The sequence below is a fragment of the Monodon monoceros genome, unplaced genomic scaffold, assembly GCF_005190385.1.
Source record: "Monodon monoceros isolate NGI ecotype Baffin Bay Population unplaced genomic scaffold, NGI_Narwhal_1 Super_Scaffold_19, whole genome shotgun sequence".
In the NCBI taxonomy this organism is placed as follows: Eukaryota; Metazoa; Chordata; class Mammalia; order Artiodactyla; family Monodontidae; genus Monodon; species Monodon monoceros.
In genome coordinates, this window is record NW_021703775.1 from 9374569 (window position 1) to 9395060 (window position 20492).

The following is a 20492-nucleotide window of genomic DNA, read 5'->3' on the forward strand; positions in this document are numbered from 1 at the left end:
ATTAAAATCTGAAGAAATAATGGTAGAAAATTTCCCAAAACTGATGAAAGATATCAACACACAGTTTCAACAAGCTCAACAAAACCCAGGCAGAATGAATACAAAGAAAATCACAGCTAGGCATGTCATGGCCAAACTGCTGAAAACCAAACGTAAGGAGAAAACCTTAAAGGCATCCAGAGGAAAAAAGACATCCAAGGGAATAACAGTACAAATGATGATAGACTTTGCAACAAAAATCATAGAAGCCAGAATACAATGGAATAACACTTTTTTCAAAGTACTCAAAGAGGACAACTTATAATTCTATACCCAGCAAAAATTAAGACATTCAGAGTTTAAAACTGAGAGAATTTGTCATGAGTAGACATGTTCCACAAGAAGTACTAAAGAGATGAAGTTCCCCATGTTGGAACCAGCTTCTAGGAATAAGTCTTTGCCCATCACAGGAATCATGGGATCTCTCAGCATCTCAGACCAGAATTAGGGCCAGTGGTCTCTGGGACGAAAGGAACTTCCTGTTCCTTAATTAAGCAGTTCTAGGTCCCACAGTTCTTATGGTCTGGAAAGACTTAGAAGGCATGAGAGAACTGAGCTACTTGACCATGTGCACACATCTCCAAGTGTCACTGTGATGGTGGACCCCTCACTGCCTACTTATGGGAAAACTCTCTTTTGATTGCCCAGTGACCTGTTTGATTCCCCCTTGGTCAGAAGGAGAGGATCTGTCTTCGTGCCTCCATCCCCATACAAGGCATATCCAAATCCCCATCTAATGTCCCAGGGGTTTACAAGAGTCTAGTAATACTGAATGAGTGATGGAAGGAGGGATGCTTGAGGGCACTGTGTTCTCAGGGCCCCTCATCCTATCCCTGGTCCACCGTGATGGACAATTCCCATTCCCTCTGTCACTTGGAGGACTTCTCATCTCTTCTTGTGTCTTTTCTTAACCTTACCCAGCTCCAGCCCAGAGGAACCAACCAGCTCCAGAATGACATGGATAAGGCCATCCATAGCGCTTCTCAGCAACTTCACTTCAGACCCTTAGAGTTTATGCAATGTCCACCATGTTGATTTGTGTTTCTTTGGGTAAATTTATATTTCTTGGCTGAACTTGGCTTTCCCATCTCTCTGTACTGGCAAGAGGACTGGGTAATGGTGAGTCAGGAGATCTAGGGCTGTGTAACCCAAGTTACATTGCTTCTCACTTCCTTGGGCCTCAGTTCTTCATCTCCAAAGTCGGGGATTCCTTAATCCCAAGGACACCCTCTCATATGTTGTCATGAGACTCAGGTGCGCCCAGGCACGTGAGAGTGCTCTCTGCACTGAGGGGTTCCATGGACATAACAACTAGTGCCGTGGTATTTTAACGCCGCGCTGAATTAAGGCTGGGGCCCTGTGCACAAAAGGTACACGGGAAACATCAATGGCCAACTCAGAGTCTGCTTGCTCCCCCTGGCATTCACCCCAGTCACAGGCGGTCATCAATCCTCATGCTTTATGACACCGATGCTAAGTGATCTCAAGTCACATCCTTGTGGCTGATCTGTGAAGATGTCTGGACATAAGCATTTCTTTGTTTGAACTTGAGCTGAGGGCCCAAGGGTGTCCTGGGGAATTTCCATCTGGGATGCTTGGTGTCTGTTTCTCGTCTTCTGCGGTGGCCTCTGGCAGCTCGGGGAGGTATGTTTATTACAGATGCTCTGCGTCAGCTGGATGCAGATGAATGACTTGGGATCTGAGATGGAAAACAGCAGGGGAGAAGCCAGAGCTCCAGACTGGGAGCTGGAAGTCCAGGATCTGAGTCCAACCTTTGCCTCCAGCCTGTGGCCCCAGCCTGTCCATCCTCCTCTCTGAGCTCAGTGAAGTGAGAGAATTGGGTAATAATAATCATAGTAGCAGCTTCATCTATTGAGTGCTTACTATGCGCTAGGCACTGACATACATCACAGCATTTAATCCTCACAGCGCCCCCATCAGTATCCCCAATCACAACTGCAAATAACAGAGGCTGCAGGACTTGCCCTGCGTGCTGCTCTCCAGAAGCATCAGGGTTCTAACCTGAACACGCGCACTGAGAAGTTCCTTGGAAACACCCAAGCATTCTTCCTTCTCATAGGGCTGGACTGCCGAAGGGCGGGTACTTGTGAGGCCATCACGGAGGAGAGGTCAGGGCCCAGAGGAGTCTGTTAGCTGGACCCAGAGGAGGAAAAATGGTTTTCGATTCTTCCTTCCATCTGGAGAGTTCAGAGTTAGAAGAGTCTTCTTTCATGCGTTTACCCATTCAACATATATTTTACTGAGTTCCTACCTTGTGCCTGGAAGATACAGTATTAAATGTGGCAGACACGGCCACTGGCCTCAAGGAGCTTACATTCTCGAGGGGAGACAGACAATGAAACAGTTATAATCGACACGGCAAAGACTGCGATGGGAGAAATAACATCAGAGGAGCTCCCATCTCAGACTCGAGGCCCAGAGCAGGTTTCCCAGAGGGAGCTTGGATGTGTCCAGGTAGAGGTATGAAGGCAAAGAAGGGTGAGAGGAGAATTTGGAGCGGATGGGCCAGGCTATGGAACTCCAGGGCAGAAGAGTGCCCCACAGCGCGAGAGCAGGGGTGGGTGTGGTGTGGGACTGAAGGGGTGCCAGTAGCGTGGTCGTAGTGAGCAGAGGCCGAGGTTGGGGTGGGGGGGAGTAGGAGGCGGGGCCAGGCAGGGGCCCAGGGTCAAGCTTGAGTTGGGACAGGGCTTCATCCTGAGGGCAAAGGAGCATTTGGTCTGCCTTCTCTATAGCTACCACTCTAACTGCAGTATGTGATATCACTTACTGTAGAATCTAAAAAAACACAACAAACTAGTGAGTATAACAAAAAAGAAGCAGACTCGCAGATATAGAGAACATTCTGGTGGTTACCAGAGGGGAGAGGAAAGGGGGGAGGGGCAATATAAGGGTAGGGAAGTAAGAGGTATAAACTATTAGGCATAAAATAAGCTACAAGGGGGCTTCCCTGGTGGCGCAGTGGTTGAGAGTCCACCTGCCGATGCAGGGGACAGGGGTTCGTGCCCCGGTCCGGGAAGATCCCACATGCCGCGGAGCGGCTGGGCCCGTGAGCCATGGCCACTGAGCCTGCACGTCTGGAGCCTGTGCTCCGCAACGGGAGAGGCCACAACAGTGAGAGGCCCGTGTACCACAAAAAAAAAAAAAAAAAAAGCTACAAGGATATATTGTACAACATGGGGAATATAGCCACTATTTTAGAATAACTATAAATGGGGCATAACCTTTAAAAATTGTGAATCACTATATTGTATACTTGTAATTTATATAATATTGTACAGCAATTGTACTTCAATTAATTAACTAACTAAATAGAGTAAGTCCCCTACATACGAATGAGTTCCATTCCAAGAGCACATTTGTAAGTCCAATTTTTTCATAAGTCCAACAGTTAGCCTAGGTACCCTACTAACACAATCAGCTATATAGTACTGTACTGTAATAGGTTTATAAAACTTTTCACACAAGTAATACATAAAAAACAAACAAACACAAAAAATTTAAAAAAAAATATTTTTGATCTTACAGTACAGGACCAAAAAGCACAACCACTTGTAGAGGACGCACGCACGTGGCAACGTACGCCAGACACGTGAACTAACTTACGGGATTGGACGTGCAAATGCACGTTTGCATCTTTGAAAGTTCACAACTTGAAGGTTTGTACGTAGGGGACTTACTGTAAATAAATAAAACCTGGAAGCAGCTTGAGGGGGTGGGGGGAGCACGCACAGCCCACGCCACTGCAGCAGCAGGAGGGACGGGCCTCTGGCTGCCCTGTGCTGTACCCCAGTGTCCAGGGCACAAGGACAGGTGCCGCCCAGGGCTTCCCTGAAGTGAGCAGCCTGGCCTCTTCTCATCACTCACATGTTTACCAAAAGAACAGACTGGAGTCCAAATAAATTGTGTGTGAAACGTTGAGTCTGTACAGCCGCCCGTCATAGCCTGAAGCAGCAGGCAGACAGAGGATTTAGGGACAGAACTCACGGGAGACGGGATGTTTTGTATTTGTACAATCTTATACGTTAGGAGCAGTTTCACAGCTAACGTTTCCAGCAAGCAGACAGAGGATTTAGGGACAGAACTCATGGGAGACAGGATGTTTTGTATTTGTACAATCTTATACGTTAGGAGCAGTTTCACAGCTAACATTTCCTCTGGCCCCTAACGCCTGGAAGACATCCAGGGATGTCAGGGATGTAACTATGATTCCTATTTAACAGATGGGAAAACTGAGGCCTGGCAGGGTGGGAGGGTAGGGTGGTGGTGCAAAATGTCTTCCCAAACGTCATCCAAAAAAAAAGAAAGAGGCAGAGAAACATTGAGAACCCAAGTCTGACTGATTCCAAAGCCAGCCAGGGCTCTTAGCCACCACATTGCTTTCAAAATATAAAGAGGCCATCAATTCATCAAACCGCCTCTGCTAGCAGTTCTTAAATGTGTTTGCAACAGAACCCTTTTCACGGAGCACATATTAAGATCCCGTGGCCCACACCTGGAGAAACTGTTCTCCCGTGTAAGCTCGTAGGGAGTAGCCAGCGTGTCCTAGCGTGAGCCCAGCTCTGGAGTCAAGCAGACCTGGGAGCAGATCCTCGTCCTAGCAGTGGGGACCTGGAAAAGCCCCTTTCCCATGTCCTCTGGGTTCCTCACTGCATTGTTGGGAAGATTAAATAAAATGATGCTCAGAATTTTTCTATTAATAGTCCCTTCTCTCTGTTCTCCCAATGCCTGCTTTCTGGAACTCCTTTTAGATGAAAATTGGACCTACTGAAATCTCCTCCATGACCTTTAATTCTGTTTCATATTTTCATCTCTTTAGCTTTTAGTATATATAACTTGATAGAAATTCTAGGCTACAGTGCCTTGCCTTTTAGGGTAATCATTCTGCTATCCAACCCATCTACGACATTTTCTACATTTCAGCAATTATAGTTTCACTTCTAAGATCGTTGATGCTTTTGTATGCAGATAACCTCTTCTTGGATCTCTGAGAATATTAATTATACTCATTCTGTTCTATACTTTTTCTCTTGTTGGTCTTAGTAACTCTGTGTTATCTTCATTTCATTGAGCTTAACGCCTCTCTTTGATGTTGTTGGTTTTCCTCAAACGTTGGGTGGCTCTCGGGAATGTGTCCACATCTGCTTGTAAAGCGCGTATGGACCCATCCCTGCAGAGAGGATAGGGCAGGTGGGGTAGGCGGAGCATGGGGTGTACCCATGGCCCATCTTCTGGGACTAGGATCCCTGTGCTTCTTGGGCATTGCCAGTCACCCCAGGCAACTGCTCTGCTTCTCAGGTCCACATGCCCACACTTAGCTCTGGTCTGGTGTGGGCACCTCCACACACAGATGAGCGGTAGGGGCGGTCCTCACCGGGATGCTGCTACTTCTGTACCCCTTCTGCCCCCGCCCAAGTCCAAAGGCTGCGGCACTCTCTATGTCCCTTTGTTCGGTGGTTTCCCTCTTCAGTGTGCTCCCACCTGCCTTCTGCCTTTTGGGGATTCCTCATAATTTCTGGCCCACTGAGGGCACCCCTTCTTCATTCTTTTCTGGCTATCTTTTCTGCCTTTCTAGGAGAGCTGGAAGCATATATGCAGCGTGCTGTCTCGGCCCAGGCTCCTAACACGTAAACCAACAGGAGCTTGATCTCAGTAACTCCCACCCCTCTGAGGTTTGTGAGAAAAACTCATGAAGGCGACACTTGCCGAGCCCTGGTGTGTGCCGGGCCCTGAGCGGAGAGGCCCACCTCAGTTCAGCTCTCCAGATGCGTGCAGTCTGGTCTATCCACGGTTAAGGATGCACCAAACAAGGGACCTTGTAAAGGCCTGAGCCCCAAATGGGAAGGGAGCACCCCCGAGCCCTCAACCCCCAAATGACCCCCATTACCTGCAAATGAACCTAATCCATATATTCATTGTTTCCCTGATTCTTAGTGGAGGAAATTAACAAACAAGGAAAGTCAGACCTCTGTCGGGAACCCAAATGAACCAACATAGGCCTTATGTATATTTTAAAACAGTGAACTCCGAGCACGATGGGATCACCAGTACGTTCTCCCAGGGAAGGCTGCCCCGGCCTCAGTGACCGCTGGTGTGTCACATGCTACTCTTAGGCTTGGCTCCGGGCAATCTGTCCAGAGCTTAGGAGAGTCGGTCCTTCCCTTGTGTTCTGGACATCCCTGGCTCCCCTGTCCATGCCTCCTCTCTCCACCTGACTGCTGAGATGCTGTATTAGGGTTCCCTTGATCGAACTTGCTCAGCAAAGGGATTTATCGGCCCTTAAACCAAACTGCAGGAAGAGAGAGGACAAGAATGACCAGACACGTGGGCTCAAACTGGGTCTCACCTTCGACTCTGCATATCAGCCTCACTCTCCCCAAATGGCTTCTTCCGCGTGGCGTGATATTTGGTTACTAGAAGACACCAGGCCTGTAAGTCACAGCCTCTCTGTTCCAGACCTGGGGCCACTCACTGTCAAACAATCCGAGAAAGGCTGTCATTGGCCCAGCCTGGGCCTGGTGCCTGGCCTGCCCGCGGGGTTTCCCCTCCACTACTTGGCCGGCTGGTTCGGGGGTCCACCTCTAGACCAAAAAGCATGTGAAAAGCTGGGGGCCCTCATCCCAACCAATGTGTAGCACAAAATGAAGGTCTGGAACACAGATAAGCGCTTTTCTGGATAGAATGAACAAGAGAACCCTTCTGCAGATGCCAGGGGCCAAGCTCAGGGGGTGGGCACAGGAGCCAGAGACCTTTAAGCGTTGGCGTTGGCGCCTGGCTCGCCCTGAACAACCTCCGTCCGGTCTTACAACTTTAAATCCCATCTTTGTGCTAATGATTCCCAATTTTCTCTCTCCAGTGCCAGCCTCTCTCATATGCCAATTGCCAAATGCCTACTCAACACTTCCGGTGGGATGTTTTTAGATGTTTCAAACTGAACACACTAGAGCCGAGCTACCGCGCCCCACCCCCAATGGGGAAACGGAGCATTTTCCCACCACAGTAAATAAGCGCTCAGATCTCCAGATGCTCAGGACAAAACCCTTGACCCATCCGTCATCCTGGACTCCTCTCTTTCTCTCTTACACTCTACAAGCTGTCCATTGGTAAATCCTTTCAGCTCCACCTTCAAAATGCCTCCAGGACCCGCCTGCCTCTCATACTTCTGTTACTTCCACCCTGCCCCAACCCGTGGTGCCTGGTGACCGGTGATCGCACAGCCCGGCCACCCTCCCAGCCCCTGCGGCTTATTCTCCACCAGCAGCTGGAGGGGCAGCTCAGAGCGGAAGGCAGCTCCTGGCACTGCGCTGCTCAAACCCCTGGGTTCCACCTCACTCCTACGAACAGCTGGAGCCTCCACAGGGGCGCACAGGTGCTTCGCCATCTGTCCCCAGGCTCTCTGAGCATCTCCACACGGGCCATCTCTCTGTTCCACAGACACGCCAGCTTGCCTCCACCCTGGGGCTTTGGCCCTGGCCGTCCCTCTGCCTGGAAAGCTTCCCCTCTGGCTCTTCTGTCACCGCCTGAGGTCTGTATTCAAATGTCACGTTCCCTCCAAGCCCTGCCCTGGGAGCCCCCATCCATCTTCCCTGCCCTGTGTAATTTCTATAGCCCTACTCTTTTCTAACTATCATTTACTTATCAATCTCATTTTATATCCTACAAACTCTAGGGGGATTTTGATTTGTCTAGTTCCCTGTTGTGTCCCCAGGGCCCAGGACAGCACCTGGTAAACAAACTCGAGGGCTTGCAGAGTGAAAATACAACTGGATGCTCTCAGCCTGGCCTGGGGCTGGAGGGCGGGGGTCCTGGAAGTTTACACGGGAGCAGCACCAGCCCAGAGACCTCGCCGGGATGGGAAGCCCTGGCCCAGTTGTTCTTCTGCAGCGGCGGGTGCTGGCCTAGGACAGGCCACCACTGCTGGTTCCCTCCTTGCTGCTCCCGCCATGGTGTCCAGCCCAGCCGGGCCTGGCCCAAGTGGCCATAAGGATTTCACTGGGCAGATGCTCTGCCTGAGGGATCAGGTAACTCTTCCTTAGCACCCCTGTGTCAACTTGGCTGGACCTCGAGGAAGAAGGGACGTAGAGCTCAGAGTGGTGTTTCTAGTAGCCCCTGGTCACCCAGCCAGGCAGGGATGGGATCCAGTGCAGCCCCCCAGTCCCCCTTTACGGAGATGGCCCCCAGAGGGCGCTGGGGAGCACCGCCAGCCGGGAAACCCAGCCCAGGAGACCTGGCCCGGAGATGCTATAATATTGATTTGACTCCACCCGCAGCCCCCAGGCCCAGGCCAGAGCAGTTTCTGGCCTGAGGCCTTTCCAGGGACCCATTCAGGATGGCCTCCCCTGTCACCCCAAGAAAGCTGGTGTCCTCGCCCCTCCCCTCCATTCTTCAGCGCTGCAGGGCTGTAGCCGCACCTTCCTGCCCCTCCCAGCTCAGCCCTGCAGCTCAGCAGCTCGAGCTGCTCCTCCCTGTGGCCACAGCAGCCGGAGCGGGGGAAACACCGGAAACCTGGGCCCCTCCCCGAAGTGAGAGCAGGCCAGGCAGGGGGGCAGGGTCTGCGGCAGAACCTGGGTGAGGGCCCCCTCCCCCCTGGCAAGCAGGACGAGAGAAGGACCAGAGTGGGGAGGAAGGCCCTGAGTTGGCATTTTCGGGTTTGTGTGGGGAGCTGAATTATTAAAGATGTGTGAGAGAAGAGGCCGGTTTTAAGAATGCGTGCGTAAGCGGGACTCTCTCACAGCAGGACACAGGATCGAAGGCAATTGCCATAATGGCTGCAAATATTTACTCGGCTTAACTGTGAATTTGTGCGCCAGCCAGTACTTAACACGGGGGTCCTGCCCAACACACCCCCATCAGGCTGCCCGGAGGGACGCACCCCCTGGAGACTGGCCAGTCCTGTGTGAGGGGCCCCCATGCCATAGGCTCCCCGGGGGCACGGGCTGTGAAGTGCCCTCCTAGCTTGGTCACATCTCACGGGCTGCTCAACCTCCCGGGTCTTCTGGACTCATCTGTGAAATGGGTTGATGACGCCCACCTCAGCGCATGTGAGCCCTCCCAATGCAGCGCCCAGGAGGTCAGCACTGGGTAAAGGCAAGTCCTGTCGGCCCGGGCCCCGGGGGTCAGGAGGTGGACGCCCGCCTGGGAGCAGATGCTTGAGGCTCCAGTCTTACCCTGGACCCTTGCTCAGTTAAAATACAGGATCAGCTTAAGTCTCAGAAGTGGGGTGCTCTAAATAGGAGCCCCAGAAATGCGAGATGGTTGGTGTGGGGCTGCCCGGAGGCTTGGCCTTGAGCCGGGAGCCAGAGCATTTACTATGTACTCACTGTGTACCAGACACTCCTGGGCTAAGTGCTGTGTCTTATTTAATCTTCACAGCAGCCCAGAAAGGAGAGTTCTTTGTCTTCACTCCCTATTTTACAGATGAGGAAACTGAGGCTCAGAGAGGTGGAGTGACTTGCCCAAGGTCACACAGCTGGTAAATGGCAGAGCTAGGACTGGAGTCCATGTCCCTCCCGCCCTTTCTAGGAACCCCAGGGCTACGCTGGGACCTACCCATTCTCTGCTCTCTCCTCCTCCTCCGTGGTACCCCCTCTTCCTTCCACAGGCCACTAAGAGATGCCCCAGCCCCAGCCAGCCGCCCACATGCCTGAGGGCATATCTAAAGGCCGGTCTTCTGTTTACTGCTCTGCCAGGTGTGTTCTACCCAGCAGCCCCTGCACCCAAGATCCATGCTGGAAGGGGGCCTGCACGGACCAGGCTGTCCCAGGGGGCGCTCAACTGATCTCTAAGGACCCTCTCGTCGTGGACTGAGGATGTCGCTCCAGGAACAGCACCTGGTCTCTTCCTCAATGAAGCCCACATGGATCGCAGCAGACATGTAGATGGTGAGCACGTGTGCACACACACACACACACACACATTCTCACACACATACACGTGCGTGCACCCACGCGGCGGAGACAGCGCATAGTGGTTTCCAGCCGCCCCACAGACACCTCAGCCACCTTCCAGCCGCCCACTGCACACCCCACCGTCCTGCTCAAAGCGCTGAGGCAGGGCCCTAGCCTCCCTGTCTGGGTCCCTCTTATTTCCCGAACACGGACACTGAGGCTAAGACAGCTGCGTGGAGTAGAGGACAGAGCACAGTCCTGGGAGTTCCCAGACCTAGACCTTGGCCAGTTCACATTGTCTTTCCAGGCCTGTTTCTCCATTTGTACCAGGAAAACTAGGCAGGTCCAAGAGTAAGGAAGGCCACAGGGGCTAGGGGAGGGGCGGAGTCTGCCGCTGTATTGATATCTGATGCATCTTCCCAGGCCCAGGGGAGATGGGGGAGGGGTGATTTTGAGATCCTCGTGGGGGGCGAGGATAAACTGCTCCCAGACCCTTGCCTCTGTCCCCACATCCCCCCTAGAGGGTGCAGGGCGCCCGGAGCTCCAGATCTGTCCAGCACAGGCTGGCAGCAGGTCTTCAAATATCCCCAACTAAGGCCAGGCCCCGACAGCCCAACCACAGCAGGTTCCCAGGTGTGTCTGGGGGGACAGGTCCGACGGGGTCCTGCAGGCATGGGGTGGGCAGAGGGCAAGGCCTCCCCAGCTCCTCTTCCCTCCCAGCTGTCCTCAAGCCCTGCTCTGTGCCAGGTGCAGTAGGTGCTTCATAGACGTGCATTGGACGCATGGACAGATACCTCCCTCTGTCGACCTCAGGCACTCCTGGAAGGTGAGGGTGATGGTGATGCCCACCTTGCAGGATCAGCGTGAGGATGAGCTGAGGGCAAAGGCGTGGGCACCAGCACCTGGCCACTCCAGTCCCCTCTGCACCTGGGACGGCCCCTTGCTCAGGCCACAGCAGGTGCTCAAAGCCGCACAGACTGTGGCTGTACATGAAACGATGCCCCCTGCTTCCCGGTGTACCAGGAGGTGTGAGTGTTTATGTGCGGGCCTGCGTGTGCAGGCACGTTTCCTGAGAGAGCCAGCAGGGGGCCTGCCTGTCACCTCAGAGTCATTGAACTGGGATGCCTGAATGCAACGGGGCCGTTAGGATCCTGGGTGGCAGAGATGAAGTGGGCGTGGTTAGCGTAACGCATAGGCAGCAGTGTAGTCTGATTGGCAGGACGTCTGGCCTTGGCTGGTTGACCCAGGGTCCCCAAAACTGAACTGGAGGAGCAGCCTCCTAGATCTGCATCTAGCTCTAGATCCAGTGAACAGAGTCTGACTTGAAGCCCCAAAAGACAGAGTGATCTCTGTAAATGCCATTTGATCAGGCACCTGGTATGGGCCGGGCGTGGTGGTGATGTGACAGGGCAAGTCCTTGGAGGAGCTGACATTCGAAGGGGGAGGAAAACCAAGAGTACGACCTGGGCTCACATCCTCCCGGGAAGAGCAGGGCGGGGCCAGAACTTATTCAAGGTTCAAGGGAAACCACCGAGGGGGGGGGGGTTTGGCAAGACAGTGACTTATTCCAGTTTGCAAAGCTGCCTCTGACTGCTTACTGGGTGGAGCATGTCTGCAGGGGCCACCTCCAGGGAGAGACCTCTGGCAGGAGAGACGGAACTGAGAAGAGGCAGAGAGGAACGAGCAGCTAACCTCAGGTGCCTTCCCCACTTTTACAGGTGTGGCCAGAGGCTCCCAGAGGTGAACTGATCTGCAGGGGTTACTGGCTGATGGAACAGAGCTGGCGGGGGACCTGCTCTCCCCAAACCGTCACACTCCAGCCCAATGCTCCCAGCCTCTCCATCCACCCCTGACCTGCCCCCGCGCTGGCTTCTCCCTCGCCTCTGGGGGGCAGCCCCTCTGTTTGGGGGTGGGGAGGGGACGTGGTGGCCTTGCCCTGTAAGCCTCCTCTCCGGCTGGGGGGCCCCCCGCTTGCAATCGCCCCGCTCTCAGCCAGACCCCGGTGCTGCCCATGGCTCGTGAGTTTCTACTAACCCTCTCACTGCTCTCTTTCTCTTTTCCTTTGCAGACTTGGAGATGGTGCGAGGCTTCCGTTAGCTTTTCCCTCCTGCTGGGCTGCGCTGGGTCAATACTCTGGACGGCTGCTTCCTTGGTTTCTCCTTTCTTCCTTTCCCTGCCTCATTCCCTCATTCATTCACCCACTCTTGGCTGTGCTCTGTTCCAAGGCCTGTGTGGTGTCTGTCACTCCCCTCCCCAGTCCCAGGATTCTGGTCACTGCTCAGGACCGATCCTAAGCTTGTCCTTCTCTGGGAGGGACAGCTCTAGGTCACCAGAGTGGGGGGCCCAGGCCTGTGGACCCACCAACATGGCTGTACCCTGCTCTGCAGGGAGGCCCAGCCAGCACACCTGCCCTCCCCACCTCGTCCCTGGCCGCTGCCTGTCACTCCTATCACTGGAGCCCCCTTTCGACCTCCCAGCCCAGCCTCAGCCAGGCAGGGATATAGACCCCTCATATTTCCCTCCAAATTGGGAAGAGGTCATAACGGTGTTGTCTTTTGTTTTGCAATGAAAGGGCATGAAAAACAAACATATTTTTAAAAACCCTAACTACTCTCTACCTTTGGCATTATTTCAAGAGAGAATGATGTGAAACATCAGAAGGGAAACTGTTTAGTTTACTGACAGTTCACTGCCCATCTTTCTGAATTTCACCTTGGAGACCCATACCAGCCTACGGACTGGCAGTCAGGAGCCTGGTCTGTCCATCGTGGGAAGCATTCCTATCAGATCCTTATAGGCTCCGCCCACTCCACATCTGGCACAAACCCATGGCTCCTGTCCGAGCCGGGTCCCTTATCCACAGGAGGAGGACAGCTAAAGAAGATCTGCTTTGTGACACCCTATGATTCACCCTGCCCTCCTGAGGCCTCTGGAGGTGACCTGAGAAGGCAGCACTGCCACCCAGGCACACCCCGGCTCAGTGACTTCATGGGCAGCGGCGGGGAGGGGAGGCCTGTTGGGGAGAGGATCCCCAGCCAGCCCTGGGCTTAGCTCAGGGCATCAGGAGACGGGATGTGTCCTGGAAGAGAGGTGACAGCCAGGGAAGCCCAGATCCCTCTGTCCTTAAGCCCCAAAGGTGTGAAGATGCAGGGTGGATAGGGCAGGTTTGTGGCAGGAAATGCAGAGCTGGTGATTTAACATTAAAATAGTCCTGCATGGGGCTTCCCTGGTGGCGCAGTGGTTGAGAGTCCGCCTGCCGATGCAGGGGACACGGGTTCGTGCCCCGCGGAGCGGCTGGGCCCGTGAGCCATGGCCGCTGAGCCTGCGCGTCCGGAGCCTGTGCTCCGCAACGGGAGAGGCCACAGCAGTGAGAGGCCCGCATAACGCAAAAAAAAAAAAAAAAAAAAAGTCCTGCATGGTGGACATGCTCGTCTCTGCCCCCTGGTGGGCACATGGGGGAATGCCTATCAAGGGAGACTGGCAGGAAAGGAGCGAGGCAGTCAGTGGTGGCCAGGCCGGTGGGCACCAGGCTCGCCAGCCTGTCAGCGTCTGCCCGGGAGCTCCAACCACCTGGTCACCAGGGTTCTGCCTTTTCCCTGAGCCGCCCCAAGTGCAACACAAACGTTTCCTCCCATCCTGGAGCATCTGGAAGCTATTGTTTTCCCTCCCCACCACCCCAAATAACCCCCAATCTTCCTCTGCCCCAGAGGGCAGGGAATTGGCTCCCACAGCTGCAGGGCCAACCCCCCAGTACACACACCATGCGGACACAGGACCAGGACCATTGGGCCCCTGTGTCTGGGCGGGTGGCTCCCAAACTCCTTTCTAGGGTCCCCCTGCCCACCCTTCCAGTCAGTGCCCAGCGACCCCTTCCTCTGCATCCCCATCCACCCCCTCCTGCCTATTTTGATATGGACATTTGGAGGCAGGCAGTGGGGGAGGCCAGGTCGGCAGAGGCCGGTGCAGAGGTGGAGACCACAGCAGCCCATTATATCCGTCTGGAGAACGCCAACCTCCCTGCTAACGCTGAGGAAGAGAGTCAAGGTGCTCAAGGTTGACTTTTAATGAACTTAACCTTGTTAGCAAGGCCCTGGGGAGAGGTTTGGGAGGCGTTCTGAATGCTGGAAGGGCACAGGGTCTCTCAGCACCCAGAAGGAGCATCTAAGGAGAAGCCAGGAAGAGGCAGGAATGGGCAGTGGCTGTAAAGGCAGGAGTCACAAATATTTTGGCTGGCCAAAAAGTTCATTCAGGTTTTTCCGCAAGATGTTACAGAAAAGCCCGAACGAACTTTTTGGCCAGCCCAATACATCCCAAGCTCTCAGGCCCCTGTGCCTTGGTAAAGGGGATGGGGAGAAATCACAGATTTTAGAGCTGGTTCTTGGCCTTGAAAATTTCCCTCTCCAGCTCTAATTTCACAGATAGGGAAACTGAGGCTCAGAAAGGGGGGAAACTCCAGCTCAGAGTCACACAGTAAATCCCCATTATCACCAGTGATGCCTCTAAAACCACAAGGGATAGCATTACCCTAGCCCTTTACAGACTCTGGTAGAATCCCCAAAATCACCCTCTATTGTATCTATTCAATGGATGAGGAAATTGAGGCTCAGAGAGACCAAATAACTTGCCCAAAGCCACATACCAACACAAGGTAAGCCAGTATAGGAGATCACCATGGTATCACAGTGGAGAAGGTAAACAGCCATGCCACAGGTGTACAGGTTTTCGTGTGCATATGACAGCAATCTTTTTTTTTTTTAAGATTTCTTTTTTTGACGTGGACCATTTTTAAAGTCTTTACTGAATTTGTTACAATATTGCTTCTGTTTTATGTTTTGGTTTTTTGGCTGTGAGGCATATGGCATCTTAGCTCCCTGACCAGGGATCGAACCAGCACCCCCTGCATTGGAAGGCAAAGTCTTAACCACTGGACTGCCAGGGAAGTCCCGACAACAGTCTTCTTTTTTTTTTAACAGTCTTCTTAATGACCTCATTATTCTTGTAACCATTTTACAGATGAGGGAGGAAACAGGCTCAGAGAGGTGAGAAGCAATTTGCTTCATGCAGATCTTGGTTAAATATTTAAACAAGGAGGCCATTGGACTGAGGTGCCCCTAATGCCTTGGTAGCCTACGGAAGCAAGCCAAAACCTTAGCCAGAGTCAATGTACTCAAGCTCGAGAAAATAAAATTTAAGAACAACCAGTCACAAACAGCTAATTAGGCTTTCCCAAATAAGACAACCACGTATGCTATAGCCAATCAAATAATTTCCTTGTCTTGCTTCTGCATCTTCTTTATAAAACCACTCCCCTAGCTCCTGTTGGTGGAGTGCTCCCAACCGTCTTTGGTTTGGCACTGCCTGATTCAAATCAATGTATGCTCAGATAAACTACTGAAAATTTTAGTGTGCTTATGTTTACCTTTTTTTTTTTTTTTTTTTTTTTGCGGTACCCGGGCCTCTCACTGCTGTGGCCTCTCCCGCTGCGGAGCACAGGCTCCAGACGCGCAGGCTCAGCGACCATGGCTCACGGGCCCAGCCGCTCTGCGGCATGTGGGATCTTCCCGGACCAGGGCACGAACCCGTGTCCCCTGCATCGGCAGGTGGACTCTCAACCACTGCGCCACCAGGGAAGCCCATTATGTTTACCTTTTAACAGCTCTGGTGTCAAAAGTGGGATATGAAGGTGACCTCCCTCCAGTGGTTCCCTGGAGCAACATGCAACCAGGCATAGCCACCTGTTGAGCCCTTTGCACTCACTGCTTTCTCAATGCACCTAAAGGTCATGGGTAAGTCCCTCTTGGATAACTGAGCTCCACAGTTTATGCATTATGAGCTCCCTCACTTTGAGCATTTCTCTTACCAGACTGGGTCCAGAGTTGCACTGGGTCCACCTTAAACATTATAAATGTTTCTCTGACTTAAACTGGAATGGGTCAAACTTAAACTGGACTAAGGCCTCAGAAAAGCAAAATTTTGTTTTAAGGAAAGGAGAGGAAGGAGAAAATGGGTCCCTCCGAGTCCAAAGAGTCTGGGACTCCCCTATCTGGGCTAACTATATGTATAAAAATTACAGGCCCAGAACCTGTGTCTGTCTGAACAAGTGGGTTAACCTAACTAAAGATAATCTTGAATCACAGTGGCTGCAGTGGGGAACTTTTAACTAGATAAGCTTATCCATTTACAAGATGCCCTAGAGATTAAAGGAGCCCCAAACTTCCCCCGAAAAATGGGATGCATTTTTGATTGGTACACAGAAGCTTCTGAGACTAAATGAATCAAAATTGTCTCTTTTAAAGAGTTCAGCACTGCCAGGAATATTTACTGTTTGTCCCAGCTAAAACCTGATGGTAAGATATTGGAAAGGATTTTTTTTCTTTAAGAGGAGCTCTATGGTCAGAAGTTGGCTCAATTGGAGACTGATATTCAGAGCCTGATAGGAACTTTTTTGAAGCCTTCTTTCCTAAGCTAAAATAGAACTATGGGACTTCCCTGGTGGCGCAATGGTTAAGAATCCACCTGCCAATGCAGGGGACATGGGTTCGAGCCCTGGTCCGGGAAGATCCCACATGCCGCGGAGCAACTAAGCCCGTGCACCACAACTACTGAGCCCGCACGCCTAGAGCCTGTGCTCTGCAACAAGAGAAGCCACCGCAATGAGAAGCCCGTGCACCGCAACGAAGAGTAGCCCCCGCTCACTGCAACTAGAGAAAGCCTACGCACAGCAACGAAGACCCAACGCAGCCAAAAATAAAAATAAAATAAAATAATATAGAACTATGTATCCAGAGGGAAAGACAGTATTCTGAAGCCTCTGTGGAACCATGTGTTAAAACGTTCCAAAGATACACAGCTCTAAATCTAGAACATAGAAACCTTTTAATTTCCATCTTAGTTGGAAATCTCCCTGATATAAAGAAGCAAATTGGATGGGTGGGTCCAGCCCTTGATATCATTTAGGCTGCAACCCAGTTCTCTGAGGAACTGAAAACGACTGCTCTTGCCTTTCAAATTGCGTCTTTACAAGAACAGAAAAAGCAGCTATAGAAGCAATTCAAAGCCCACCTATTCTTTTTACCAGTCCCAAGGGAGAAGAGCACAGAGTGCTGGTTTCCAATCCCAGGGAAGGATTCTAAACACTTCTGCCCACTGCAGCTTCTTCTATTGGCGTCTCCAAGGAAAACAACACAGTCGAGCACTGGATGGAACGCTTTACTTACATAGAGAAGAGACCAAGCAAGATAGATTCTGGTAATGGAGACCGGTTCCCCATGGCCAGCAGGACTCTCCTGGCAGCTGACACAGGGCAACTGATCTATGAGCACTCCTCTCATGCCACAATGGAAGAACCCTGTCCCCTCCTCTCAGAGGACAGATACAACAGTGGGTCGGCCAGCTACCACAGGACGCACACGCTTTAAGCAGAGACAAAGGAATACTCAGAAAGTTAAACAAGGAGGGATATTCCTATACAAGGTGAAAAGCCCAGCACAAGCTGTGTGAGCTCTTTATCTCCTGGTAAAAAAGTGTTCTGGGTCCAAGGCCCATTCTCATGCGGCTGAGTGAGGGGGTCAAAAGACTGCATATATGAGACTGCCTTCCCAAACAATTTTCAAATAAGATAAAATACTGAAACACAAAACATGTTTATTAATAGACCCAAATATCTTTAGTCCCTCTGTAATAAGAAGCCAAAAGTAGATAAACCTATGTTCAGTAATTAATGTTTCAGTATTTTAGCTCACTATGAGGAAGAATATGCTTCTAGAAGTTATGAAATGTATTGATAAGTTTGCCAATGTACAGAATGCTGGTGTAACAGATAGTCCACAATGGCTCATTTCTTGGTTTCAATAGAAATTAAGGTTTCTAAGGGTTAAGAATTCTGATCAATATATGTAATCAAAACTACAAGAAGTAATAAGAAAAATGACTCTGTATACAATAAAAGTAGGATGTGTTTTGGTAAGAAAAGGTGTGGAATGTGGAAAGGCAATTTTAAGGGAAAATAGAGTTATTTTGTTTTAAAGCAGAATAACTGGTTGTTTTAGAATGAGAAATTGTGTAAAATTCCTAGAGATCTGATATGTCCTGGTGTAATGTAATCATGATTCTAGTTATTATCTTAAAATGTTGTATGTCACAGAAACAATAAAAATTCCTTGTTAACTGCATTATAATGAACTCTCATCCAATATTTAGCCATGGCCACTTTTAAGTCTTTTGACATTTATAGACAGTTACGGTTTTACTCTGATGCAATTGCAAAAGTGCTTCCTCTTTAAAGAGATTCATGGAAAGAATTCTTACAAGTACAGATTTCTGATAACTTTAAGATCATACCGCTGAACTGAACCAGAATTTTCAGAACTCTGATGGAGAAACTGATGGATTCACAAAACTACGGGCCCAAGGTCAAGTACTAATCAAGAATTAATTACATGGTGTTGGTGGGAGCATAAAGTGGTGTAGCCACTATGGAAAACAGTATGGAGGTTCCTCGCGTTGCCATATGATCCAGCAATCCCACTCCCGGGCATATATCTGAAGAAAACTCTAATTCAAAAAGATACATGCACCCCGATGTGTTCACAGCAGTACCATTTACAATAGCCAAGACATGGAAACAACCTAAACGTCCATTGACAGATGAATGGATAAAGAAGATTGGTGTGTATATATATATATATATATATATATATATATATATATATATATATGAAATAGAATACTACTGAGCCATAAAAAAGAATGAAATAATGCCATTTGCAGCAACGTAGATGGCCCTAGAGATTATCATACTAAGTGAAGTAAGTCAGACAGATAAAGACAAATACCATACGATATTACTTATAGGTGGAATCTAAAATATGACACAAATAAATTTATCTATGAAACAGAAACAGACTCACAGACATAGAGAACAGACTTGTGTTGCCAAGAGGGAGGTGGGGTGGAGGAGGGAGGGATTGGGAGTTTGGGATTAGTAGATGCAAACTATTATATATAGGATGGATGAACAACAAGGTCCTACTGTAGAGCACAGGGAACTGTATTCAATATGCTGTCGTAAACCATAATGGAAAAGAAAAGGAAAGGAATTAATTACATGAGAATGAATGAACTGATGGGGATAATTATAAATTTTATGACTTTGAAACATTGCTGATTTTTCAATGGTTTGTTTTCAGATTTAAAGAACCCCCTTTCTCTTTTGATTTAAGTAATCTATATCACAGCAATTTGGTAAAGTATACTTTTGTAAACAGAAATGGTATATATTTATCTTCTTCTCTCTACCTGATCTCTGCAGGATTCAGAAACTCTTATTGAATATTCTTATTTTTTATGACAATGTAGGTATTTGCATAAGTTCAATAAGAATCTGTCCTCTTTGTAACAGGACAAAATTGGACAAGTCCTTGACTTGGCTTCTTAGACTAAAGAGGCTTTTAAAAATTTAATAAACTAGGGTTGAGCCAATAAAGCCCGAGGTATCACCAAGCTTTAAATGGAATATCATCTTTAAGACTAGGCATAGGGGCTTCTCTGGTGGTGCACAGGTTAAGAATCCACCTGCCTAGTGCAGGGGACACGGGTTTGAGTCCTGGTCCGGGAAGATCCCACATGCTGCGGAGCAACGAAGCCCGTGCGCCACAACTACTGAGCCTGTGCTCTAGAGCCCGCGAGCCACAACTACTGAGCCCACGTGCCACAACTACTGAGCCTGCAAGCCACAACTACTGAAGCCCGTGCGCCTAGAGCCCGTGCTCCACAACAAGAGGAGCCACCGCAATGAGAAGCCCGCGCACCGCAACGAAGAGTAGCCCCCGCTCACCGCAACTAGAGAAAGCCCACGTGCAGCAATGAAGACCCAACACAGCCAAAAATAAATAAGTAAAATTTAAAAAAAAAGAATAGGCATAAAGTCACCATTCTTGCTGCTCTTATGCAAATAATCAGGCCAAGTTTAATGAGACTAGGCTTATTTTGAAAAGAAATTCATCTTACTGTGATTAGAAGGGTAATTGTAGAGAGAAAAATTATGTTTCTGTAGAAAACTTTAACACCCCCTTGTGGAGGTCAGATTCATTGTCTTGAGGTTTTTTTTTTTTTGTCTTGAGGTTTTGTTATCTACTTGGAAACTACACTGGATCCTACATTCTTCTAGTTTCCTCCAATATCTGGCTACAACCCTCCAAACTAATGTTTCCAATTTTCTTCCACCCTTCTGACTTAGAATCTCTGAGAATAAAAACTGTCCTTTTCCCCAAGCCCTGCAAACTACAGCTGAACGACTTGATACGAACTTCAGAGAAATCACCACATCAGCTCACGGATGGATAAACTTTGTGCCTGTTGCTGTGTGGTCCACTGAGAAAGTTCACTAGAACATCCAGTGATATCACCAGAGACATTCAAACTACAAAAGCTGCTTCGAGCCCAACATCTAGGAACCCAACATCCAGAAATCTTCTCGACTGGCTGTCCTCTGGACTCAGAAACTGATCTATAACCTGTTCCAACCATTATCCTTTGTTTTTCCTTTGT

The 20492-nt window shown here is 50.1% G+C and overlaps 1 protein-coding gene across 2 annotated transcripts in view; it reads right to left on the reverse strand.

Moving 5' to 3' along the window:
* The window catches only part of KCNIP3 (potassium voltage-gated channel interacting protein 3), an 84841-nt gene that overhangs the window by 36483 nt on the left and 27866 nt on the right, over positions 1–20492 (reverse strand). The gene's annotated exons all lie outside the window — the stretch shown is intronic.